General features: G+C 48.0%; 1 protein-coding gene and 2 long non-coding RNA genes across 7 annotated transcripts in view; 1 reads left to right on the plus strand and 2 right to left on the minus strand.

The window, feature by feature from the left end:
* HIPK2 (homeodomain interacting protein kinase 2) overlaps nt 1-26833 on the plus strand; it is a 210892-nt gene that overhangs the window by 18912 nt on the left and 165147 nt on the right. The gene's annotated exons all lie outside the window — the stretch shown is intronic.
* Nucleotides 2392-4207, minus strand: LOC139034337 (uncharacterized). The gene is made up of 2 exons (XR_011486759.1): nt 3692-4207; nt 2392-3579 (listed from the first exon to the last, which is right to left on the minus strand). It is a non-coding gene; the product is annotated as an uncharacterized lncRNA (long non-coding RNA).
* LOC110140793 (uncharacterized) lies at nt 19133-25435 on the minus strand. The gene is made up of 3 exons (XR_002314852.2): nt 25146-25435; nt 19826-19996; nt 19133-19349 (listed from the first exon to the last, which is right to left on the minus strand). It is a non-coding gene; the product is annotated as an uncharacterized lncRNA (long non-coding RNA).

The raw sequence follows: 26833 nt of genomic DNA on the forward strand, positions 1-26833 counted from the left end.
CATCTTAACTTTTCTCTTAAGAATATCTTCTGGAACTCTCTCTATATTAGTACGTAGGGATTATCCTCAGTCATTTTTATGGCCACAAAGTACCTATTTTGTTGACGTATCAGGTTAATGGAATAGTAACATAATCTTGAATTACATCCATCCCTCTGCTGTTAGCAAACCATCTGTAGTATGTCACCTTATAAACATGTCATTGCATACTCATGCAGGTGCATCTGTAGGACAGAATCCTGTAAGTGGGATTGTATGGTCAGAGGGTAAGTGCATCTGTAACTTTTAAAAGACAATGGCAAATTCCTTCCGTTAGGATTTGTATCGTGTTTCACTAGAACAAGCCATATATGAATGTGCCCGATTCCTAGACTGTTGCCCATAGACTCTGTTGTCACACTTGGATTTTTGCTGGTGGGTGAGAAATGGTATTTCAATGTGGTTTTAATTTGTATTTCTTTTATTATAAGTGAGGTTGAGCATCTTTCCATTTGTTTAAATGTCATTGGTATTTATTTTTATGCAAACTGTTTTCCTACTGTTGTTGATCTTTTTCTCCTTTATTTCTAAGAGCTCTTTACATATTGTTTGTGATATGAATTGCAAATATTCTTTTCGGTTGGTCATATATGTTTTCATTCACTGATGGTGGTATCTTTTGCCCTTTAAAAATCTTTTTAATTTTATGTAATCACTTTTACCTTTTTGTTTATAGCCTCTGCATTTGAGTCAGAGTTAGAAAGACTTTACCTTTTTCAAGTTTTAAGTTCCCTCTGGTACTTCTGTGATTGTGTTTTTCCATTTATATCTTTGTTCGTTTGATGTTTATACAGGGTATGCTCTGAGATTTGGTGCCAACCTTATAGTTTTCCAATATACAATTGTCCAAACACCATTTACTTAAAAGTTTATATTTTTTCCACAGTATCATAATGTCTACTTTATCATATATTTAATTCCTGTAGGCTCAGGGATCTATTTCCAGACTCTGTATTTTTCTATTGGTCTGTCTGTTGCTAATTATTGAGGTATATATTGTCTTTTAATATATGAAAGGATTAGTTTTCCCTCACTGTTCTTTTCAGAGTTTTCCTGGCTGTTCCCCTTGTTTGTTTTTCCATATGAACTTTGGAATCAACATGTCTTGATTTTAGAAGAAATCTGTTGGTATTTCCATTGGGATCACATTAAATTTATAAATTGCTCAGAGGGAATTAACATCTTTACAAGACATTGAATCTTATCTGAGTTCATGTGTTCTTTCCATGTGTTCTCTTCTTGTGTACTTTAGTAATGTTTAAAGTTTGCTTAAAGCTTATGTAGTTTACATCTTAAGTTTATGCTTGTAAATAGTCTTTCATTGTTTTCTAATTTGTCGTTGTTTGTATGTATGAAGACTGTTGATTTCCATATGTATTTTTAGTAGCTTTACTGAGCTGTAATTCCGCATTTAAAGAGTACAGTTCAGTGGTTTCTAAGATACGTGCAGAATTGCGCAGTCATTACCCCTCTCTAATTTTATAATGTTTCCCTCACCTTTTCCGAAAGAAACTCTGTGCCGCTTAGTAGTAGTCCCATTCCCTCATTCCCTGGAGATCACTAATCTACTTTCTGTCACACAGTTTCATATAAATGAAGTCATACAACACATGATCTTTTTTGTACCTGGTTTCTTTCATTTAGTGTAATGTTTTCAAGTTCTTCCATCTTGTAGCTCATGTCTTTTTTTTTTTTTTAATCATAGCCATCCTTTATGGGTGTGAAGCAGTGTCTCCTTGTGGCTTTGATTTGCGAATTGCTGTGTGTATTTAGTTTCTTTTCTTCACCCACTCTAGTGAGACTTAATGAGGACTGGAGTGGGCTTTCAGTTCTCAATTCCCAATGCCTAAATAGTCCCCAGTAACCTGGCAAATACTTGGTGTTACTAGATGCTTCTTAAATGAATGATTGGATCTATTATATTTCTAGACCACCTCTACTTTTAAAAATTACTGTGTGGTTTAGTACACATAAATTAATTATTTTACCCTAGGCAGAATATAATTAGAGGATGGGTGTTGTTTTTTTTTTTCTGTAGGAAAGAAAGTAGTGTGTTATATCCAACAACCCTGTGAAAACAATTTTGTGTGATATATGGTTTATGATGGCCAATGCTACCTTCTCTTACATTAGCATGAATGACTGAGAGCTGCTGAAACTTATGCCTAGGAGACTCATTATCTTTGCAGGAGGATGATATTATGCCCTAGATTCTATTGTTGGAGACTTCTTTGTAAGATACATAAGATAAACATGAGAAATTAGGTAAAGGTGTTCTGGTCCTGGGAAGGGAGTTTTGAATGAGATAGATCAGCTCAGGAATATTTCAGAAGTTGTACGTTTACCAGGGGCTGTGTTCCAGAATTTCTTTTATAAAGTGGTTGTGTGGTTACAGATCACATTGAACAATAGAAAAAAAGTGGTACATTAAAGATCAAGGTCTCAAGCTAGCCTGAAACATTAAAGAACATTAAAGAGCACATGGCTGATGAATGAGTGTAGGTGGGGGGTGCGGTGCACGGGAAATCTCTGCCTTCTGCTTAGTTTTGCTGTGAACCTAAAATTGCTGTTAAAAAAAAAGTATAATAAAAATTTTGAAAAAATAGCATAACTTAAAAATATATTTTATAGGAAAAGGGAAATAATGTCAGAAAAATAAGATTGAATACAAATTATTTCTCTTCAATATCAGCGTATGAAGAAAGATACTTTATAAAAATAGGTAAGATTGTGTGTGTGTGTGTGTGTTTACAGGAGACTTTTGATCACTCTCCAAGGGTTTCGAGATTGACAATACTGGATTTTTTTATTGCCTCAATTTTGTTCAAAAGATGTGACTTTCAACAAGGTTACCCTTATATTATTAGGCATGTATGGGTTGAGGGTGGGAGAAAGAGACAGATTGATTAATTCACCGGTTCCTTCATTTAAATAGATTTCCTTAAAGAACCTGAGAAACGGGAACGGTAGGATAGAATATGGTCCTAAAGCATCTGAATCAGCTACAAGAAAACATTCGTCTGAAAGGCACTAGTTGAGAATTGAACAGTGCGAGACAGAAGCAGTATCTGAAAGGCAGGGTGGGTCAAAACAGTAGCTGTGGACCCACCTGGAACCAGTGATCTGAGGAGCCACAGGGGGCACATGTAATCAGACCCTCAGGAAGAACGTTTTCATGCTGAACTGTCTCTACACGTGGACAGTGCTGGGGATCAGAGACTCCTTTCCTGCTGAGGTGTTGGAAACGAGCACCTTCTGGTGGGACCGCTGGAGAAGCTGAGCTTGGTGTCCTTCAGAATTCCTCCTGAGAGAGAAGGTACCAGTCCTGGTGTGTCTGACAAGTGAGGGGTCCAGCTCTGCTCATGCCCTCCACTCAGAGGTGCTGATGCATCGGTTCTCTTCTCCACCAGCACAGATGAAGCTTCAGCTGGATGTTTCCTTGACCCCAAACTAGGTGACCGCATGGAGTAGCCCCCCATTCACACTCCTCCTGTCATTGTGAGAGATTTGGATAAAGTCACTGTTGCTCTTCACATGGTTCTGAAATGAAAGGACAGGGCACCCAGTGTGCCGTGTTCTCTCTCCAGTCCTGTGGTTCAGGCCTGACCCACAGCTTTTACCTGCTTTCTTAGGATGTGGACATGGGGCTCACCTGGATACCACCCTGGACCGGAGCAGGGAGCCTGGCTCCTAGCGGCTCCCCTCTGCCCTCCACGTGGCTGAAAAGTCAGGTTGAGCAGCCCAGCTGCTGCCCTCCTGCTCCTTGGATATTCAGTGCAACCTTTAGTCTAGGCAAGGTGCCAGTCTTCGCTTCCAAGAATCATATCTCCCTAAATGGGGCAATCTGCTTCAAATGCCTTCTCGCCTGGCGCCTTCCCTGTCCCATGATTGGCACAATTAAAGCAACAGTTTCACCTTTTTAACTGCATGTGTGTATGCATGTGTGTGTTTTCATGCCTGCCCATGCGTGCATGCCCATAGCACCGGCACACCATGCTTCCACCCTCAGAGTGGTCATTTTCAGAAGTGTGGAGCCAGAGATTAAGATTTACTTTTGTGTGTGGCAGTTTAAGTTATTAGTTTTTAAAATCAGTACTTTTTAATGAAAACAACTTGACCAAAAATCTGTCACAGAATTTGAGACCCATTAAAAAAAATTTAATGAGAAAAAAAAAGATTTACTTTTGTGTTTCTCTTACTGTGCTCAACCTAAAAAAAAATTTTAAAGCAGCTCGGCTACTATGATGCACGAGGTTTTTTGCAGACATGCTGGACTGAGAGATACCTGTCTCTCTGCTTGGTCCCAACTTGGAATTTTGCTCTATCACTCATGACACCGGCTATCTTTCTCCAGTCATCTCTCCCCTTTCTCTTCTTGCACTCACCGTTCTCCATCTGAGAGAAAGAGAGTTGGGGCTGGCCTCAGCAGGACATGGAGAAGCCTCCCATGGTTGCTCATCCTCTCTGATTTCAGTTCAGCTGATAAGCCAGCCCCTTCAACCGAGCTCCTTTGGACTCTGGGTTTGCATTACCTGCCACTCGTCTTAAACCAGAGGCTTCTCTTCAGGGTGTGCCAGTGACAGCTTGCTGCCCTCTCCTGTGATCAGGCAGCCAGTTGCAAGCACTTTACTCTCAGCAGTCAACCTCACAGCAGCAGTTGAGGCCCACTGGGTGTAGAGCCCTGCGTTAAGTGGTTCAGCCAGAGACAGGAGAGAAGACGCCTAAAGAGGTACCGAGGAACCTTGGGACAGACGGCCACCCATGCTCTCCCAGCTTAGATGGACATGGAATTGGCGTTGACTGCCGGGTCATGGGGGCAAACCTGTACTCAGTTCTGCCTCGTCTGTCACCTGGGTCCCCTTGCGATTAAATCAGATGTGCAGATGTCCAGGCTGTAGCATTGGTGTTGGACTGACATTGTAACTTAAGGAATTTTCGACCTGACAGGTAAAGCCCCTCACCTTTCAGCCAAGCAGGTGTGACCAAATACCCCATGTGTTCGGCAGAGTTTTATGGCTGTGTTTCGTTTCTACTGCTAGGAAGTACAGACTAGTGAGAAGTAGGGTTTGCTTTACAGAAGATGACTTTGGAGAATCGTTCCCTCCTAAGCAAACACCTAAAGGCATGAGGGGCTATTGGGTGTCATGGTCCTGACCCCAGGGAGTTAGCTTTGGGTGCCTTTAGGAAGATGCTTGGCTGCTCCGTGGTCTGGAAGGAAGATGGCTGTGGCTTAGTGCAGAAGGATGAGGGTGAGTGAGTGTGGAAGTGAGACAGTCACAGGGCAGGGAGGTCCCGCGGTGGGGTTCCTGGATGGCACAGGAGCCTGAGTTGGTTTTGCGGTGTGCAAGGCCACGTGGCGGTGGGAAGAGCTCTGATGCGCCGTCTCTCGGGCGTCTCCAGGACAACGGTACGGTGTCATGGGGACCACAAGAGGCGCAAAGACGCAGAGTGGGAGCGACTGACCCTGAGGTCAGAGGATGGGGGCAGTGGAGAGGAGGGAGACACAGCCCCCACCTGGCCAAAAGGAAGACAGACCAGTGTGTGGGAAGGGGCGGAGGTGTGGGTGGAGTGGAGTACCTTAAAAATATTATGCTTGTTTCTGAGCATGCGTGTAGCTGTGGAAAAAATAGAAAAGACAGCGTTGTCAATGACCTGAAGAGCAGTTCATTTAAACCTGGGGGGCACTCGTACCTGGTCCAGAGAAAGCCCAGGGTGTGCTGCCCAGTGGAGTACAAATCTCCCCTGGCCTCCTGGACCCCTGTCCTCAAGAGCCGTTCATCTGTTAGTGGGTGTCAGGGTAGGGAGGGATTTGGTGCTTGTGTAGAGTTTCTGAAAGCATTAATCAGACAACCCTGGAGGCCTCCCGATGTTCCAGGGAGAATCTGGAGGGCCACGTTTGGAGCAGTGTTCTCAGGAGGGTGCAGTTCTTAGGGTGTCTGCCTCCTCCAGCTCTTCGTCATTTCTCACTTAACTCTGTGTTTCCCAACGGGTGCGTTTAGTGTCCAGCACTTAATGATGATAAAAATTATTGTGTGTGGTTGGCCCAGCAGCAGACCATGTGTGTTCATCCACCCACTGGTCCATCCATCTGTCTGTGGTTGCATCCATCCAGGTAAACACCAAACAAGGAGCCTTCCTCACGGCCCTCAGCCGTTCTCTGCCTTCTTCAGGTAGAACCGGGTACGTGCCCTGCCCAGATCAGGGCCTCCCAGGCTCAGGAAGCCGTCAGCTTAGACTCATCAGGATTGGATTCTGAGTCCTGAGGGGGAAGGTGGGAGGTGGTGGTGGAAGGGAGGGAGGGTGATGTGTGAACCAGATCCAGGCTCTGCCAGAGGAGAAGAAAGTGGAGATGGCTGTGAGGAAATCAACTTGGAGTGTCTGCTGCATCATGTTAGTTTTTTAAATGTTTTGTTCTGATTGTGTCTTTTTTTTTTTTTAAACTAAAGCAGTTTCTGAATTTGGCTCGGTTTACTATGATAATTATTTCAATTGGGTTCTATTCAATTAATTATTTATACCTCATCTTGTTCTACAAATTATGATCGGCTTTATAGGATAAATTCATAGACTATAATCACCCGTACAATACAAAAAGGAATTTAAGAGCAGAACTGGGAAAAACGCAGATCAATATAGAAGTTCAAAGCCAGGAGGAAAAAGGAATCTCAGATATGCCAACAGTGAGACCCCTGCGTTGGCTTCAGCTGGGCCTCACATCGTCTCAGAGCTTCACAGGATCAAAGAGCACTGCTTACTTCAGTAATTCTTGCCAGAGAAGGAAGACGTCCCACATCCTCAAGAGAAGCAGAGAGTTTTTTTGTTCTTTGAAACTCAATTTTGCCTGTGGACTTTTATCTAGGAAGAACTGAGTGGTATCGCGACCGGGGTGCTGAGCATCCCCACAGCAGACGAACAGCTGGGCTCTTACAGCTGCTTCTCACATCAGCCCTCAGTGGAAGCGCCAGGCATAACATCAGAGTGCGGCTCAGTCGGTGCCATTCTGGCCGCCTGCTGGTGTGGTGTGATGCGACGCCCAAAATACCCAGTGGAAGTGCCGGTCTCTGTGTCCATCAGACAGTCTTTACAGCCATCACTTCCTTTAACAGAGATATGTGTGTGTGTGTGAATAGGCATGTGTGTATATGTGTGCAAAGTGAAGTGAAAGTCACTCAGTCGTGTCTGACTCTCTGCGACCCCGTGGACCATACAGTCCCTGGAGTTCCCTGGCCAGGATACTGGAGTGGGTAGCCGTTCCTTTCTCCAGGGGATCTTCCCAACCCAGGGATCGGACATGGGTCTCCCACATTGCAGGCAGATTCTTTACCAACTGAGGCACCAGGAAAGCCTGCATATGTGTGTGTACATATGTTAATATGAGATACCGTGTGTGTGTGTACATACATGTATGTATCATGGGGCTTCCCTGGTGGCTCAGCAGTCAGGAAGCCACCTGCGGTGCAGGAGCCACAGGAGGTGCGGGTTTGACCCTGGGTCGGGAGGATCCCCTGCAGGAGGGCATGGCAACTCACTCTAGTGTTCTTGCCTGGAGAATCCCATGGACAGAGGGGTCTGGTGGGCTACAGTCCATAGGGTTACAAAGAGTTGGACATGACTGAAGCTACTTAACATTCATGCACGTGTGTGTGTGTGTGTGTGTATAGAGAGAGAGTTCACAGACACACACACATATACACACATATGAAGAGATGGTTTGAGGTTATATTCCATTGCCTACCATGTTTTCTAGCTCACTGAGGCTTTGGAAATCGACCTGGTAAAGTTGACATCTTCTGTAGAAATTAAGGACTCTATTTGAAACACTCACAGAGGAGAGTTCTATTTTTGTAAATAGGATAATTGGGTGGAAAACTGTGCTAATATCTATCTTTATTTAACCACTCCCAAGGACAAAGCCTAACAGTTAAAACCATGAGGTTATAACCAAGAAACCACCATTCACCCAAGGACAGTGTCATCTCTATGATGTGGGGACCTCAAAAAGAGTGGAGACCTCAAAAGCCAGACCACCCAGTCCCATCCCATCATCTCAAGTGTGTGAATGGAGGGTGGGAATGAGCAGGAACAGGGCAGGACCTGTAGAGGAGGGACGAGTGGGCAGAGATGCCTCCTGTAACCTCCAGGAATGTTTTGCAGCAAGTAAGAGTTTATCAGGGAGGAAGGGTTGGGGAGGGGCTTCCCAGGTGGCCCAAGTGATAAAGAACCCACCTGCCAATGCAGGAGACCTAAGAGATGCGGATTCAATCCCTGGGTCGGGGAGGGTCCCCTGGATGAGGGCGTGGCAACTCACTCCAGTATTCTTACCTGGAGAATCCTATGGACAGAGGAGCCTGGCGGGCTACAGTCCATGGGGTCGCAAAGAGTCAGACACGACTGAAGCGACCTAGCACACTCTCACAGGGTTTGGGGAGGTGTCAAATGAGGCAGTGATTGTGTCCTGACAGGTGATGTTTATTCTGCATGACGCTCGATGACCTTTTCACCCTTGTGCAGATGTGAGCAGTGATGGGCGGCGGCCTGGTGTGGGTTGTTATACAGTGTGTTCAGGACCGCAGAAGAGAGTAGGGGTGGGGTACAGAGGGAACGATCATTTATAGAGCTCCCACTGTGTAGCCGGCCTATCACGAAATGGTCAGGGGTGTGGCTTTGCCATCAGAGGGACCTAACTCTCAACTTTAAGCCTAAGTGTGCACATCCAAAAGTGGGCATAATGGTGGCGCCCTACCCTGTGAATACATCATCAGTGCTCAGTAAACATCATTATAAGATTGATGACCATCAGCAGGTCTTTCTCAACATGTGAGTTGAGTCTCATGCTCCCCATATTGTGTGTGCTAAGTTGCTTCAGTCATGTCCAGTTCTTTGCAACCCTACAGACCATAGCCCACCAAGCTCCTTTGTCCATGGGACTCTCCAGGAAAGAATACTGGAATGGGTTGCCGTTGCCCTCCTCGAGGGGATCTTCTGAATCCAGAGGTCGAACCTGTGTCCCTTTCATCTCCTGCATTGGCAGGCAGGTTCTTTACCACTAGTGCCACCTGGGAAGTCCACTCCCCATTTTACAGATAGGTTGACCGAGGCTTGAGAGGGTTAATTACTTTGTCCAAGATCTTTCATCAGTGTTGAAGCTGGGAGTCAACCCAGGTTTTCTAGCACTGAAGCCTGTTGTTTTTCTCTGCTCCATGCTGCCTGGATTTATAGATAACTCTCCTGTATCTTGCAGCTCAGATGTGTAGGCTGTGAACCAAAGCACCTTTCTGGGTCCCTGGGCTGGTGGATGACTTTCTGTCCTTGATGACCACAGTTGATAAGCTTGGGCAGTGACTTGTATGATAACTGGAAAGCAGCACTGTGATAAGGAGTCTGAGTGAGGAGAGATTTTTTTCCCCAATCTGTTTGTCATGCTACCTGGAGATCATACCTATACAGTGAGATGGTTTGATTGGATGAGTGTGGAGGAACTTCCCAGCACTGATTTGGGAACCGTGACAACTGTGACAGTTTTCCTTTGGCACTTTTCTGTCAAAGTCCAGGTTTTGGGATTTGGTTTTGGACCTTGTTAAATCTAGTATCGTGAGCTTGAATTGCCCTGATGGATAATGGAAACAGCATTATGTGGAATAAGCTTCCGCCTGGGTCACCACCTGCTCCCACAAACCTCAGTAGCTTCTTATGAATCTTCTCGTATTAATAGGAGAATGGAAAACAGATGGTGTGCCAGGAGGAGTGCTTTTTCTTGGAGGCTTGAGGGCCCATTATGGGTTGAATTGCATCCCCCTCCAGATTCCAGCAGTGAAGTCTGAGTCCCCAGAACATGACTTCATTTGGATATAGGATTACAACAGATGTAGTTAAGATGAGTTCATACTGAAATGGGGGACCCTGATCCTGTATGACTGGTGGTCGTTGTTTAGTCGCTAGGTCATATCCAACTCTTTGCAACCCCATGAACTGTAGCCCATCAGACTCCTCTCTCCATGGGGATTCTCCAGGCAATAATACTGGAGTGGGTTGTCATGCCCTCCTCCAGGGGATCTTCCCAGACCAGGGATTGAACCCAGGTCTCCTTCATTGGCAAGCAGATTCTTTACAACTAAGACACTAGGGAAGCCCCTAATATGACTGGTATCCTTGTTAAAGGGGGAAATGTGGACACAGGCATGCACCTTGATAGAACATATGTGAACAAAAAGACAGACAAAATCACTGAAAGACTTCAGGTGATGCATTTTCAATCCAGGGAACACGAAAGGTTTCCAGAAGCCAGCAGAAGCTCGGAGATGGATGTGGAACACATCCTTCCTCAAAGCCTCAAAAGGAGCCAGCCGCGCTGACTCCTTGACCTTGAACCTGTCATCTAGGTGATCAGTCAGTTTCTGTTGTTGTAAGTCACCCAGTTTCTGGCCCTGGGTCCCAGTAGCTCTGGCAAGCTCAAACAGAGCCTGTGGAGAAACAGCGATGTGTAAACCCAGGAGAGGACCAAGAGTCAGTCATACACTTGGGTTACTGTTTCCACTGGTGCCGGAGTTGGATGCGGGGCTGAAGGGCTCAGGACATAGAAAGAAGAGAAGCACAGACAAGCAAACCGCCTTCTGAAGAACGTGAATGCTTATTGTGTAAGGGCCATTGTTCTGAGGTGGCCTTTTGCCTTGCTGGATTTTTTTTTTAAGGAAAACAATTTGTCCTTTAGGGTTGGAAATATATTTTCTTCAGGACATGGTGATGGTTTAGTTTCTAAGTCGTGTCCAACTCTTGGGACCCCATAGACTGTAGCCTCCCAGGCTCCTCTGTTGTGGGATTCTCCCAGCAAGAATATTGGAGTGAGTTGCCATTTCCTTCTCCAGGGGATTTTCCCGACCCAGGGATCAAACCCAGGTCTCCTGCATTGGAGGCAGATTCTTTACCCACTGAACTACAAGGGAAACCCTTCACAACTTAAGGTGATGGTTTAAAAAAAAAAATTGGCCCCCTCTAAGTTTAAGTTTCACTGTGCAAAAATGCTTTGTCCAACAGAACTTTCTTACTGATTATAGTGTTCCAGATCCATGCCCTCCAGCCTGGTAGCCCCATGCTCCTGTGTGGCTGTGTGGTACTTGAAATGTGGCCAGTGTGGCTGAGGAACGAAATTTTTAAAATTTTAGTTTCTCCCTGTGGCTAATGGCACCATGTTGAGCATTGTGGATCCAGAACATGAGAGTAACAGTGGGAAAGGACCCAGAGGAGAAGACTGAGGTGTTGAGTCTTTACTGAGGTTCAGGGGAAGGTTGGGTTAACTGGTCACCCTGGGTTTGCTAGTGCCCCCCATGTGTGTCCTTGTCCTCACCTAATGGGGCTCTGAAAGTGTGAAAGTGCTAATCTCTCAGTCGTGTCCGACTCCTTGCCACCCCGTGGACTGTAGCTTCTGTCCATGGGATTCTCCAAGCAAGAATACCGGAGGTGGATTGCCACCCCCTTCTCCAGGGGATCTTCCCAACCCAGAGATCAAACCCGAGTCTCCCGAATTGCAGGCAGATTCTTTACCATCTGAGCCACCAGGGAAGCCAGTGGGGCTCTGGTGGGAGTCACAGAGAGGTAAATACAAGCAAACATCTCTAGATGCTTTGCTAAAAAGATGCTTGATACAGGACTTCCTCTCGGAGTCCAGATCGTCTTAGACGGTGCCATGCTCGGTAGGGAGATGGGGCAGGTGAGCGAGTGGGAGTGGAGGGGGTGGGGAAGCTGGGTCTGTGGGTCCAGGTGAACCTCGAAGTCTCTTTCAGGTTGGGTGTACTTGCCCCGTCCCGCCCGGAGGGACGCGTAGACCCAGCGTTAGGAAGTCGGTGATGCACAGGTTAGAACCCCTTCTCTGAGGGCGGGAGGGCCCCTCCAGGAGTGTTCTGCGCTGGATTTGCTGTGTGCAGATGCCCAGTGAGAGTTCCCGAGCTCAGCACCCCCACCCCTCCCGCGGCACTGATGGCTGCTGGGTGGAACGTGCGGGCCGGGGGATGCTAGTTTGGAGAGAGTGCACGTGGGAGGTTTTCAGACCCTAAAATGGAACCACAGCCGGGTGCTCTCAGATCCAGTTTTGAATGGAGCAAGAACGGGTCCCCGTGACTGTTCAACCAGCCCCGGACAAATGACTGTTGTCATTGTCTCACCACTAACTTTGGCTCAGGGCCCCATACCGTTTAAAAATCCTCCTTTTTCCAACTCTAGCTATCATTTTGATTTCACAGAGAAGCAAATGGTTCATCAAGTCTTGTGATTTTTCTAAACCCCGAGTCAAAGGAGGGGTGTCACGCGGAGAAGCTCTATGTGAGGGTGCTGCCTGTCTCTGCCCTGCCCCCCCTCCGCTGCAGCAGACTGGACTTTGTGTGGGAGGGCGGTGGGGTGGGGGAGGCATTGCAGAAGGAAGGGGCGGATTCTCCTGACCGAGCTGGGAGCTGGTGGATGTTCAGCCGAAAGTGTCTAGGCCTTGGAGGGCTGCTGCTGCTGCTGCTGCTAAGTTGCTTCTCATGTCCAACTTTGCGACCGCATAGACGGCAGCCCCACAGGCTCCTCTGTCCCTGGGATTTTCCAGGCAAGAACACTGGAGGGAGTTGCCGTTTCCTTCTCCAGGGCATGCATGTTAAGTCGCTTCAGTCATATCTGACTCTGTGTGACCCTATGGACAGCAGTCCACCAGGCTCCTCTGTCCCTGGGATTCTTCAGGCAAGAATACTGGAGTGGCTTGCCATTTCCTTCTCCGGCTTTAGAGGGCAGGGGTTTTCATTTGAGAGAGGTTAGGGAGAGAAACGGGGTTGAAGGAAAACTGCTTGTCAGCACACTCAGTAGCTTGTTGTCATACCTGGGGGCTTAGAGACCTCAGTAAGTAATGGTCCTTCATCATGGCTCACGCTCACACAGACAATGTGATGGTGTCTTAGCCCACCGAAGCACAGGCTCCCTCTTCTCCAAGAAATCGTGAACTCATTGCAGACAGTATTGATTTGATCTGGTCTTTGAAGGATGGGCTTGATTCGGATGGGCATCCAGGGAGCCCAAGGGTCCTCCAGGGGGCGGTCCCCAAGTCTCAGCTGGCGACAGTGGGTGACTGACTTGATCCGACCAGTGCAAGTTACAGGTCATGGGGTTTTTCATTTGAATGCAGCGTTTGACTGTAGTAGCTGTCAGCAGATGGAAGAGTTCAGAGGGACTACACTGAAATAATTAATAATTTGCAGGTGCAGCCCGTGGCCCCGGCCAGTGTCTCCGTGTGCTGTTCCGTTCCAGCAGAATCCATGCTCCCAGCCCCATCTGCTCCGCTCTTCCCGGCTCTGTCTTTTATTTAATAACCTCTCTGTGACCTAGTCACGTGAGGTCACCCGCCTCCTCTTCTCTTTTCCTGTGTCTTGCCGCCACTTGCTGTGTAGGATTTTATTGGTTGTGGGTGGCAGTGACCTCTTGAGTCAGTGAACATGTATTGAGTCTGGGACGGGGCTTGCGGGGAGCCTGCACAGGAGGAGGGAGCACGCTTGGGCCCAGTGAATGGGGGGTTAAGAGTCGTGGGCTCCAGGCGCCACGCCAGGGACGTGTGGAAGGCAAGCCTGGAGAATGGTGATGATGGTATAGTCATGGGAGAAAGGGAAGACAGGAGGAGGAGGAGGAGGCTTGTGGGATCGAGGTTATGAGATTGAGTCGAGACTTTTTGAAAACTTAATTTATTTTTGGCCCTGCTGGGTCTTTGTCGCTGCACAAGCTTTCTCTAGTTGCAACGAGCAGGGTCTGCTCTAACGGTATTGTGCAGGCTTCTCTTGCGGTGGAGCACGGGCTCTAGGGCAAGGGCTTTGTAGTTGTGGCACATGGGCTTAGTTGCTCTGAGACATGTAGGATCTTCCTAGACCCGAGATCGAACCCTTGTCCCCTGCATTGGCAGGTGGATTCTTAACCAGGTCCCCTGGACCACCAGGGAAGTTCCTGATCTGTGACATTTTAAGTGTGGGACAGGACATCTCCGTGGAGCCAGTGAGCAGGTATTAGAGTATTCAAGACCCCAGAGCTGTAGCAGGAATGCCTTTGATTTCAGCTCCCTGGTGATTCAGGCGGTAAAGAATCTGCCTGCGATCCAGGAGACCAGGCTTCAATTCCTGGGTCGGGAAGATCCCGAGGAGAAGGGAATAGCAACCCACTCCAGCATTCTTGCCTGGAGAGTCCCATGGACAGAGAGGAGCCTGGCTGACTACAGTCCATGGGGTCGCAGAAGAGTTGGACACAGTTGAGTGAGTAGCACTTTCACTTTTCCTTCCCTGCCCTTCTCAAGTGGTTCCCCGAAGAGTCACTTCAGATTATGGGGGGAGGACGTTCCTTAAGTCCCCCAGAGCTTTATCCTCACACTCAAATGCTAACTCCTGAACTCCCTGCTCCCACTAAGTAGTTCAAAAGCTCTGAGGGATCCTTGGAACAGTCACACCCTGGTGGGACTTTTCAGAGCCCTCCCAGGGTCGGGAGAGAAATTGCAGGGTAACTGCAAAATAGCATGAGCTCTAACCGGCTTGAGTGATCTCCTGGCTGGATTGCGGGGGTCAGCCAGCACGTTTGAAGGTTGCTGAATACCTGTTGACCCATGTGCCCCAACTGGGTGAACTCCGTCTGCCTTTTCATTCCTGACTAATTGCAGCAAACAATACACCCGCTCGTCTTCTGTAAAAGGAGAGGGGTGAGCGTTCCCACCAGCCTTGCCGCCTTGGTGGGGCAGGTCAGTTGACTGCCTTGAAGCTCCACTTATTCATCTGAAAAATGAAGGGACTTGGCGAGATGCCCTGCAATGTGACTTCCAACACTAGCATTTTTATGTCGGGCAGTGATCCTTTGTCTGGGGTGTGCTATTTTTTCCATAGGAGCCGTTCGGCTGTTGCCGGGTAGCTTGTCATCTTGGCAAGAAGCAGCATGATGAGGTGGCCAGAATATAACCTTTGGAGTCAGTGACCCGAGTCAAAACGAGCACCCCGACCCATGGCCAGCCGGGCACCTCTTGCCACTTTGGGTGTTCCCGCCAGCCCTCAGGTCTCCTCACCTGCAGAAAGGGAATGAGGACACCCGGCAGCTTCACTGGGTGTTAATATGTATCGAGCATTCCCGCCAGCCCTCAGGTCTCCTCACCTGCAGAGAGGGAGTGAGGACACGCGGCAGCTTCACTGGGTATCTACCCTTTGGCTCTTTTTCCAAACGGTTTTATTGAGATACAATTCATACAACAGAAGATTTATCCTTTTGAAGTACAACTTAATTTTTAGTACATTCACAGAGTTGTGCGTTGATTATTACACATCTGACTCCAGAGCACTTTTCTCACTCCCGCAGAGAAATCCCACACCCGTTAGCAGTCACTCCCCGTCCTCCCCTCCCCCTCATCCTTAGACCGTCTCATCTGCTTTCTGTCTCAGTGGGTCTGCCTGGCCCGGACGTTTCATATAAATGGAGTTCTAGAACATGTGGGCTGTTGCGTCTGGCCTCTTCTGCTGAGTGTAACGTTTTCACGTTTCGTTCCCGTTGTAGTGTGTATCAGCACTTCCGTCCTTCTCATCACCAGGCAGCGTTCACCGTATGGATGCGCCGTACATACCGCGCCTGGTGGGCCTTGCGTTGTTCCCACTCCCTGGCTGTTACGAGTGATGCTCTGATCACTGGTGTACGAGTTTTCGTGTGGACGTGTTTTCTCCCTTCTCTTGGTGTCTCGTGATTTTGATTTGCATTTCTTTATTGACTAGTGTTGATGAGCATTGTTCGTGAGCTTATTAGCCATTTGTGCATCTCCTTTGGAAAAATGTCTACTCAGATTCTTTGCTCGTTAAAAAAATTGGGTTATTTGTCTTTTTTTATTGTTGAGTTGTAAGGCTTCTTAATTTATTCTAGATACTGTTCCTGCCTTTAAAATCGGCATGCAGTCGATGTTAATTGCTCTTACCAGGATTCTCAGAAATCTGTAACCTTTTAGGTGATATCTAGAACTAACTGCCCAGATATTGAATGTCAAGTATCCTGAGTCTTTTTTTTTTTTTAATATATATTTATTTATTGGGTCTTAGTTGCATCACATGGGATGTTCATTGTGCATGCAACCTTTAGGTTGCAGTGTGTGGGTTCAGTTGCCCTGCAGCATGTGGGATCTAGTTCCCTGACCAAGGATCGAACTCACATCCCCTGCATCGGAAGGCAGCTTCCTAACCACTGGACCATCAGGGCAGCCCCTGAGGTTTTTTTTTCCCTTTTGGTCTTCCTTGCTGGGCAAGGCTCTCTCTCGTTGAGGTGAGCAGGGATTGCTCTTCCTTGCGGAGCACAGTCCTCTCATTGTGGTGGCTTCTCCTGTTGTGGAGCACAGGCTCTGGGCCACGCAGGCTCAGTAGCTGTAGCACACAGGCTTTAGTTGCCCACAGCGTGTAAAATCTTCCCAGACCAGGGATTGAACCCACATCCCCTGCATTGGCAGGCGGATTCTTATCCTCTGTACCACCACGGAAATCCAGTATCTTGGGTCTTAAATCCTATACTTCTGTCTCTTGTAAAGCTCTTAGCACAGAGTCCTCAGCCTTTTTGATCCTCAAGCCCAAATTTGGAACCTAGAATCAGGGGTAGTGATTGAGGGTCTAGAAAGGAGTTCTGGTGGGACCCATGGAGCAGTGGCTATTTCTAAGTCTTGTTTTTTTTTCTGGATGGAGAATGTAGAGGTGGGGGGTAATTGTACAGCTTTCTTAGCTGCTGCTGCTCTAGGGTATCCTTTATCCTGTGTTGTGGGCACCGGGGTGTCAGGGCTGAAGACCACGTGGAGGTACATCTGAGAACGTCATCTTCTTTCCATAGTGCCGCTGCCACGGTGAGTCACGTGTTTTCCAAGAACTATTTGGCAATTTCAAGTCGTATATAAAAATGTCCCAAGGAAAGTCACGGGTCTGTTTTAAAGAGAAGGGAGTTTTATGGGAAACCCTGGAAGCTACTGAGAGGACCTGGAAATGATTCTGTGTCCTGAGACCCATACTCAGCATCTGAGACATGTCCTGTCCCTGCTGCTTCTATGTCTTTGCAGCCACCGTCCTCTCTCCCCGTTTCCCCAGCCTGGCATGGGTAACCACTCCCTTTCTGCCGACTCAAATCAGATCACCCCTCAAGGCCCAGCATGGTCTCCTGCCCCTCCAGAAGCCTCTCGGGGCCTCTGAAGTTAGGGTTCCCTTCTCGCCACACACCAGGGGAAGGGAGCCTCCCAGAGAAGCAGAGGCCTTTGGCAGTCCCGCCTGGATGGACCCCTTGGGAGCGAGCACCACCAGTTTTCAAAACTGTCAAGTCACACATCTGCCCTGAAGACATGGCCTTACCTGGGATGTGGATTTGAAGGGTTTTGGACAGATATCATTGATTTCTCCCCTTAAGTCAGTTAGGAGAGTTTCAGATCACTTTAATGCCCAGGAAATTCCCTCTAGAGGACAAAGCCAGTCCAGTTGCATTTGGATGATGGCTTCTTACTTTTAAAGGGTAGGAGGACCCTCCAGATACGCAAGTCCACTGTCATGCAGCTTGTCTCTGTCTCCTTGCTGCTTCCCTGCACATGTGGACCTGCCGCTGCCTGGCTGCCACCTTCTTGATTTCTCAGAAAAGCCCACTCTACCCTCAGAAAGTGTGTCATCTACTTGGAAGGGTGAGGTAAGTCAGAAAATTGTCCATTGTTAGAGCCAACGCATTCCTTGGAGATTATCCAGTCTAATATTTGCCAATCTCCCATGTTGACTGAAAGCCATTAAGTGCTTTATGTGGAAAAGGAAAGGTTTCCTTTGATAAATGACTCTGGGCTGTGGGGCATGTTTGTGTGGCCCTCTTGGAGACTCGCAATGTGCAAAGGCTCTGAGAAGTCCTGCAACAAAGACAACAGCTTAATTTTATTTAACCCGGCCTTCCTTAAACCATTTTGATCACAGGTTTTGTTCTTCTTTTTCCATAACAGATATTTATAGCTCCCAGGTCACTAGGCACACTTTGGGAACCGTTACCTCGTTCACTGACAAGGAAACCTGTGTTCAGAAATACTAGATGACTTGCTCAACGTGAACACAAAGCCAGACTTGAAACCAAATCTTCCAACTCCCAATCCATTGTTCTTTTTACAAATAATAACCATAGCATGCTTGAAAGAGGGTGTTTAAAACATTGTCATTCACATTATTAATGAAAAACCCACAGGCTTTAGGATAATAGTGACCGGTATGTGAACCCTGGTCCTGTCATTTTACTAGACTGTGACCTTCAGCTAAGCCTTTTAGTCTCTCTGTGTCTCTTCGTTTGTAAGGAGAGGGTGACAGTTACAGCCTCATAGGGTTGGTGTGAGGAGGAGATGAGATGGTACACAGCTCGAATCTGTGTTCATATCTTTGATTCCTCAGACTTTTCTCCTTAGACCAGGTGCTGAACCCCCCTTGTCTATGATTTTTAAAGGCTTAAGCATATTACAGACACCGAGAAATCAATAACAGTGATCATAGTGGATGGTGTTGACTTATAGGATAAAGGCACGTGGGATAGCAGCAATTATCTATGGAAATGCAGAGCTGCATTGAGCTGCTAAATATTCATGGAATTAAGGGGTCACTGGTGGAGGGATGGGCTTGAACGTGTAGATTGCAAGGGGCCTGATGGGCAGCCTCTGTCCAAGGTAGGAGCCGTTCAGATCTCAAGCCCCCCGCCTTCCCTTTCTCCATCCCCACAGCAAGGAAATGTGGTGGAGGTTCCTTGTAAAACACACAGCAGTTTGCTTTGAGAATACAATTTATTTTAAAACATTTGGCAACAAAGTTTGTCCCAGGTGGGAGAAGTAAACCTTCATGTGACAGGTTGTGGGAGAATGGGGCAGTGCAGGGCCGAGTTCAGGATGGCAGAAGGGGCTCCCAGGGCTGTGACGGAGCCCAGGTTTCCCCAGGGCAGAAATCATCCTCACCTCCCCAGCCCATCCCCCCAATCACAAAACTTGCCCATGTGACTTTTGCACTTTTGCAGAGGAATTTAGTATCTGTGGTTTTCGGTCAAGATGGGAGATTGGAAAAGATTAGATTGAATAATCTCCAAGGAAACTTCTGGCTCTAACAGTGGACAATTTTCTGATTTATTTCACCCTTCCAAGTAGATGACATGCTTTCTGAGGGTAGAGTGGGCTTTTCTGCGAAATCAAGAAGGTGGCAGCCAGGTACCGGCAGTCCACACATGTAGAGAAACAGGAAGGAGACAGAGACAAGCTGCGTGTCAGTGGACTTGCATATCTGTCTAATGTGAAGCTCGGACATTTGTTTACCACCAGCCTGGAGGGAACACAAACGAGCCTGCTACTGGGTTGCCAATTGCATCAATGAGGGCAGCTTTCCTGGGATCAGCCCCAGCCCTCGGCCAGGGGTGTATTAGGACTAACAGGCGACAGGCCCCGAAGGCCCTGTCCCTTTGACACCCCCCTCGCATCCCCACCCCCGCCACCGTCCAGTTGCTCCCTGGATGCCCCGAGGTCCTTGCCCCCTTCTCTCTGCCAGTTTCCTGGCAGGTGGTTTGGGGAGCAGTCTGCGGTCGACAGTAAATCACCCTCCCCGGGCTCTGCCGTGGCGAGGGGACCGGCGGAGGGGGTGCCGGCTTGCGTCGTGCTGCAGCTGCTCTGGGCACACAGGCCCCTTCGCCTGGCACCAGCACGCGACGTGCCAGCCCCGCCTGCCCCGCCAGGTGCTGGGACGGTGCGGGGCTGGGCGTGCTGCTGGCACCCAGCACGTCACAGCTTCCCTCATTTATTTACCTCGAATCAAACAAACCCCGGCTCCTGCTTTGAATGGCGACTGCAGTTTCACAGGATGACAGAAGGGCAGCCGTGTCTGCGGAACTGCCTGCTGTGGGCTTTCCCGAGACCGCTGTCTGGCATGGCTCTTGGGGACTTCAGAGGCCACTCTGGGAAACAGCCTGGCGGTTCCTTAAAAGGTTAAACCCAGAGTTAGCACACAACTCAGCAGGTCCACTCCGGAGTCTCCACCCAAGAGACCTGCAAACGTCTGTCCACACGGACTCCCAAACACGAGTTCTCAGCAGCGTTGTCCAGAAATATAGCCAGAAACTAGAAACGACCCAGATGTCCATCAGCTGACGAATGCGTCAGCGAATGTGCTGTATGCAGTCCATGGCACATTGGTAGTAAAAAGGAATGAAATGCTGATACATGCTACGACAAGGGTGAACTTTTAAAAATGAGGTTAAGTGGAAGAAACCAGATACAAAAGGCCACATTATCTGATGTAATTTATATGAATTGTCCAGAATAGGTAAATCCATGGAGACAGAAAGCAGATTAGCTGTTGCCAGGGGCTGGGGGAGAGGGAACAGGACTGCTAATGGGTGTGGCATTTCTGTTGAGGGGAGTCAGAATGTTTGGAATTATTTAGTATATAGTGATGGTGATCGCCCAACTCTGAATAGACTATCAGCCACTGAACTGTGTTTTAAAAGAAACTGTGTTTTATGATATGTGATTGTAGGTCAGTAAAGCTTTACTTAGAAAATGGCTCTGAACTTGCCGTTGCAGTATAGTGCTCTGTGGACATAGATGTATAGGCTAGAAAACAAATGAAAAGAGCGGAGAAGAGAAGCACCAGGTGGCGGGTTGGGGTGAGACATGCTTTGAGGGGACATCGAGTGTCCTCTGAAATCCATGACATCTGTTCAAATTTTGGCGGTACCCTGAACTTCCTAATTTCAACCCCCCATCTGCACATAAGTTCCAGTTGGACCCAGAGTTCAGATGAGAGTTCACCCTCACCTACTGAAAACACATTTTATTTGGAAATAATTTTAAACTTAACAAAAATAAAAATAATGCGAAGAATAGCCCCATTCTTTCACCAGGTTCTCCGGTCATCATTCTGCACCATTTGCTTTTATCATTGCATTCACTCACACGTTCCCTCTTTCTCACTTCCACTGTTGTCACACGTGTGTGTGTGTGCATACATATTTATATATATGTAAATGCTACTTGCTCTGAGTGATTTGAGGGTGAGTTATAAATATCATGGCCACTGATTTCTGCACCATCTAATACAGTAGCCAACAGCCACAGAGGGCTATTTAAATTAAAAGTCCATAAAATATGGAACTTCCCTGGTGGTTCAGTGGTTAAGAATCCACCTTGCAACGCACAGGACTCGGGTTCAGTCCCTGGTTGGGAAAATAAGATCCCACATGCCGCAACTAAGGCCTGACACAGTCAAATAAATAAATATTTTAAAAATATTTTTTAAGAAAGTAAAATGTAAAAAAGTTCCTGGGTCACACCAGCCGCACTTTCAAGTGTTTGGCAGCCACGTGCAATTGGTGGTGACTGTGTGGGTCAGAAGAGGTTTCGGGCGTTTCCAGCCCTGTGCAGAGCTCGAGTGGACGGCCCTGCCTCCCCCACGCTCCTCGTGTGTGCCCTGTGTCCTGAGGACAGGGCGCCGTGCAGTTCCCAACTCAGGAGAACTTAGCCCTGATTCAGAGCTCCCGTCTCAGCCACAGTTCGTACTCCAGTTTTGTCAGTAGACCCAGTGATGTTCTCATTCCTTGTGGAATGAGGTCTGCAGTCTTGTCTGTGGCACAGATCGGCCTGGTCTGTGCTCGGGGGAAGCATGTGAACCACATAGAGACGGTTCAGATTTGTGTTGGGGGTTCCTTCCCTGTGGCTCTTCTTTTCACAAACTTGAATCCTTTCTCTAACTCATGTGCTGGGGCCAGCTTGCACTTCCTTAGCTCAAAAGTGACCTTGCAGGAAACTTCCCTGGCAGTCCAGTGGTTAAGATTTCACCTTCTCATGCAGGGTGTTGCTGGTTCGATCCCTCATCAGGGAGTTAGGCTCCCATGTGCCGTGGGGCCAGAAAACTAAAACATAAAACAGAAGCAATATTGTAACAAATTCAGTGAAGACTTTAAAAATGGCCCATATTAAAAATCGCTAGATATCTTTGTCACGGGCCGGAGAACCCCCTTCCCTGTTCAACACTGATGTTGGGTGTCTGAGCAGGTGAAGAAGCACTGCTCTTAAAGCAGCAGGAAAGATTTCCTGTGAGACGAAGACAACTGGCCTCCCCAGCAACTGCACTCTTTTGCTTTTATTCTGATAACTTTCCACATTTCAGCCTGCAGTCAAAAGCCTCATCTTGTTGCCCGTTTGTTTTCTGTTTTGTGGCTGAGTCGTGATTCCGGGGCTCTACATCACTTCGCAGGGCGGCTGGGGCTCCGAGGAGCCTCCTGCCTGAACCCATCATGGAGTAGAGGCCAGGGGGTCCCCGCCTGGGGTTGCCCTGCCCACTTGCCCAGGTGCTTCCAACCCTGGCCCACCTTCAGCCCACTTCACCCCCGTCCAGGGAAACGTGGACTCTGGTGATCTTTCAGCCATACTTTGGATAAGATGTGGGGGAAACAAGCAAATTGCAGAGCGGTTTCTACTGGTGTTGGCTCACCCTCCAGGGGGTTCCTGGTGACTTCATGGAATTTTACGGCAGAGTAAGAATAGAAAACAGATTCCTGGGTTGCTGACTTCACTTCCACAGGGCACCATTCCCATGACTCTTTATCATGTGGAGAGCGTGAAAGCTGGGAAGCAAGAAATCTACAGGCTTATGCATTTCGCCTTTCTTATATTTCTTTCCATTTGCCCCTTAGAACGTATGCTCATACCTTCTCCCACCTTGTAGTTTGATTCAGCATTTCTTAGAAAAATGTTCAGCAGAAAAAAGATAAGAATCACCGAAGAACTCAGTGGGGATCTTACATGAGCTGTATAGCTTGAGCCAAGAAAGAAAGAAGAAATGGAGTCCTGCAGAGAGAGTGGAAATGGAACTGATAGCTTCATTTTCCAACTGAAAAAGAATGCAAAGGGCTTGGCTGGCAGGGTCAGGACCTTGAGGCGGGGCAGCAGGCGCAGTGGAGTTTCTGCCCTTCCCTGCCTTCTGAAAACTGACCCGGGAAGGACTTGCAGTACCAGGTCCCCTCCCCATTTGCAGGAGTGAGCTGAGTGCATTTGATGCTGGTGAAAGACTCAGAGCCCTGGCACTGCCTCCAGCCATCAGAGGAGAACATAGGTTCATGTGCTCTGCATTCACGTCTTCTGTATAACACGAGGTACCCTAGGGACTTCCCTGGTGGTCCAGAGGTTATGACTCTGTGCATCCAACACAGGGACTGCAGGTTCAGTCCCTGGTCAGGGACCATCCCACATGCCTGGTGGGGCAGCAAAAAAAATTTTTTAAAGAAGTACCTAATTGGCCAAATTGTTCTGATTGATCCGTGCGTTTCTTTAAGGGTTTCTGTATGTCCTCCCTCAGGGTTGCAGGTCTTCGAGCTTGAGGACTAAGGTTCTGTGTTCTCTGAGAGCGTCCCAGCTTCAGCCGAGGCCAGCATCACAGGACAGGGACACATAGGCCCAGCCTGAGCACTGGTTTGTTTCAGGCCTTGGAGGTAACACGCACTGAGTATTGGGCAGGCTAGGGGCTGGCAGGAGGGCGGTGGGGGTGGGGGGTGTCCTTTGCCAACGAGTGCCCCCTGCTTTCTGCTGACGGGGTTTCCTCGGGGAAACACTGCAGCCACCCTGTCCCTGGTGTGTCCCAGCTCTTTCTGGCAGCGGAGTCCTCATTCCCTGGAAGCCCCTGTGTTCCCAGGGCCCACTGCCCAGGCGGCCTGGCCATGCCCACCAGGCCATGCCTCCCTCGGCCACGCCAGGAAAGGGACCAGCCTTCCCCTGGGCTGTCACTGTGACGCAACATTATCGTGGACGCCTCTCCTGGCTTCTGCCTTCCCCACCGGTTGCCAAGGTCTTTAACTGCCCCTTGGTCTCTTGTCGGTGACCTTGCTTTAGTTCCACACGATGCCACGGTTCCTCCAGGATCTTACCTCCCAGATGCGCCTCCAAGGTGAGCAGTTTGCCTCCAGGCTTCTGCCCCAAGTCTGTTTTTCCATCCCATAGCCCTGCTATCCTTTCCTCCCCAGCTCTCCCCTCAAGCACCTCTGCAACCCCTTACCCTCTCCCGGATACAGGTGAAGTCTGGCACAAAGGCCCTCCGCATCTAACTTCAGTCTCTCCAGGTTCATTTGCACTGTCCCTGCAGGAGCCCCCCCCACAGTCAGACCCTTCTTCCTTGTGCTCCCTCTAGATGGCTTCTGCCCTGCTTTTGTCTTAAGTGATCTAATTTTTACATTGTACCTGCAAAAACTACCCCAGGTCCTGTGGGCTTATAAAACTTAACACCAGCTCTCATCTTAGTCCCTAAGCCCGATGTGCATCCCCTGGCCTCTGTGCTCCATTGGCCCCCTTCTTCCTCTTGGGGTGTTCTCCTGTGCCTCCACCCTCCCTGTGACCCCTCTAGCCGGTTGGTCAGTAACGGTTATGCCTGCCTTCTGCGGTCAGTTATCTTGTCTCATTATCACTCATCTTGTTGGTCTCTTGAAAAACAGTAGTGTTGTTTTGCACACTGCCTGTAGCCTTGCTTCAGCACTCCAGGCGGTGCCTGGACACAGCAGGCGCTTAGTCACTATTTCTAGATGCCCACCATGGCCTCTAGAATCCTCAGCTTGGCAGATCTGGAAATCTGACTTCGTAAACTCATCAAGCATTCTGAGGGTCAGCAGGACCGATGCCTGCAAACCGATCTTAGAGAAGACTGATTCATCTGAATCATTTTAAGAGAGATCTCCTCCTCGGCGTGCATCTACAGGGGCATTCCCTGAGTCACAAGGTCCTTTCTGGAGTCCCAGTTGGAAATCAGAGACTGCTTACCGGGCACAAAATTTGAGCACTAGGCATTCTGTGCTTTTCCAGATCCCTATAAATTATGAAAACATTCTCTGCTCTAGGGATATTTCTCTCTCAAGAACCAGTAACTGGCATCTAGATGCAAATACCTTCTTTCCCCCTCCAAAACAATGAAAAATCTCAGACTTTTATTTATAGACTTCACTGGGACAACGTCGCTTATTGTCACATCAGCCCTCTTTATTTTGAGATGTTCTGCACATTATAGTTCCCAGATTTATAGATATTCTGGTTACTTATATTTTAGGCTTATCATGTTTGAGTCACAAATAAGATGACATCTTACCTCCTGGTTTGTAATTGTTGGGGATTCTTTTAGGATCTGCAGATCTCTATTTATGAAATAGTGCAGCGTAACCCGCCTGCTAGGGGAGTCACAGATGCTGTGGCACACGTCTAGGCGTCTCAGTCCCAAATCCCATATAAGTCAGGAATCCAGAATAGTGTTTGTTTGGCCATTAATGAATCAGTGGTACCCTGGACATGTGAGCAGTGCTATTTTTAAACCCATTGCTGACCTCAGTGATAAAGAGGGTACAGACTGTGCCTTGCCAGGCTTGTGAGCTTACCATGAGTAATACCCATGGTTATTATGATGTCAGAACTTGAATATTCTTTACCAAGTACATAACCATTGCATCATGCAGCTGGGGGCAGGGTGTGAAAAGTCCATTTTCCCCGGAGAACGCGATAGCATAAGCTGGTTCTCCCACAAGGGCGGGGAAGCCTGAATTCTACAGTGCCGGACTCCTGCTTGGATTTGGAGAACAGCTTCCCGTTTTTGTCACCGGGAAGTTATTTGCTTCAAAGTTTCCAAACGAGGCATTTGTGATGGGTGATCCTCTACCTCCTGCTTCCTCAGGAAAGTACCAGCTGGGGATGAGTGGGTGCACACCTGAGGTCACTAATTGCTGTGAGGGTCAGGGCTGTCCCATCATTGGACACATTGATCTCAGGAAGCATTTTCTTTCTTCTTTTTAAACTAATTTTTATTTTCACTTGTAAATTCTTGTTTGTTTGTTTGTTTTTTTTAACTGGAGGAAAATTGCTTTACTGTATTGTGTTGGTTTCTGCCGTAGAACAATGCGAGTCAGTCGTAATTATACCTATATTCCCTCCCTGGGGAGCCTCCCTCTCCTCCCTGCCTCCCACCCCTCTAGGTCATCACAGAGCACCAGGCGGGGCTGCCTGTGTTATATCCGTCCCACTCTCTTCTTCCTCCTCTCAGGAAGCATTTTCACAAAGCACAGAAGTGATGCTAAACTTTGGAAGCTAAGGATTGAACTGTTTAGAATTTTTTTAAGTCGTCTCTAGAAATGTGTGCTCTGATTTTGATGGGTGAGGATGCTGAGCACTGAAATGTAATTACATTCAAGCTCATTAATCCAGACTCATTAGGGAGTCAGCATCAAGGAAAAGCACAGTACTAGTTAGGATGGACTAAGTTATACCGCGGCAGCAGACTTCTTCCAGCATCTCAGGGACTTAAAATAACAAAGGTTTGCTCCGTCATCTTGCTGCGGGTCCCCCTTGGGTCAGCTGTGGTCTTAGCCCCTTCTCATCTTCATTCACTTCCTGCTCCCACCCCTGAATCATCACTGGTTAGTTTAGCAAGGGATAGAGGGATCAGATAGGCCAATTGCACACTGGCTGTGAAAAGCTTCTGCCCAGAAGTGGCACTTCTCACCTGGCTACTTTCTATTGGCCAAGTTTAATCGTATGGCCAAGACTTACTGTAAGTTACTTGGCTTTAGCTACTTGAGGTATAACAGGAATTTTCAAAGTGAAGAGCTCAGGACAGTTTATTGGGATAGAGAAGAAAATATTGGGGGCTTCCCAGGTGGTGCTGATGGTAGAGAACCCGCTTGCCAGTGCAGGAGACATAAGAGACACAGATTCAATCCCCGGGTCAGGAAGATGCCCTGGAGAAGGGCATGGGAGCCCATGCCAGTATTCCTGCCTGGAGAATCCCAT

The sequence above is a fragment of the Odocoileus virginianus genome, chromosome 1 (assembly GCF_023699985.2).
Source record: "Odocoileus virginianus isolate 20LAN1187 ecotype Illinois chromosome 1, Ovbor_1.2, whole genome shotgun sequence".
Taxonomy (NCBI): domain Eukaryota; kingdom Metazoa; phylum Chordata; class Mammalia; order Artiodactyla; family Cervidae; genus Odocoileus; species Odocoileus virginianus.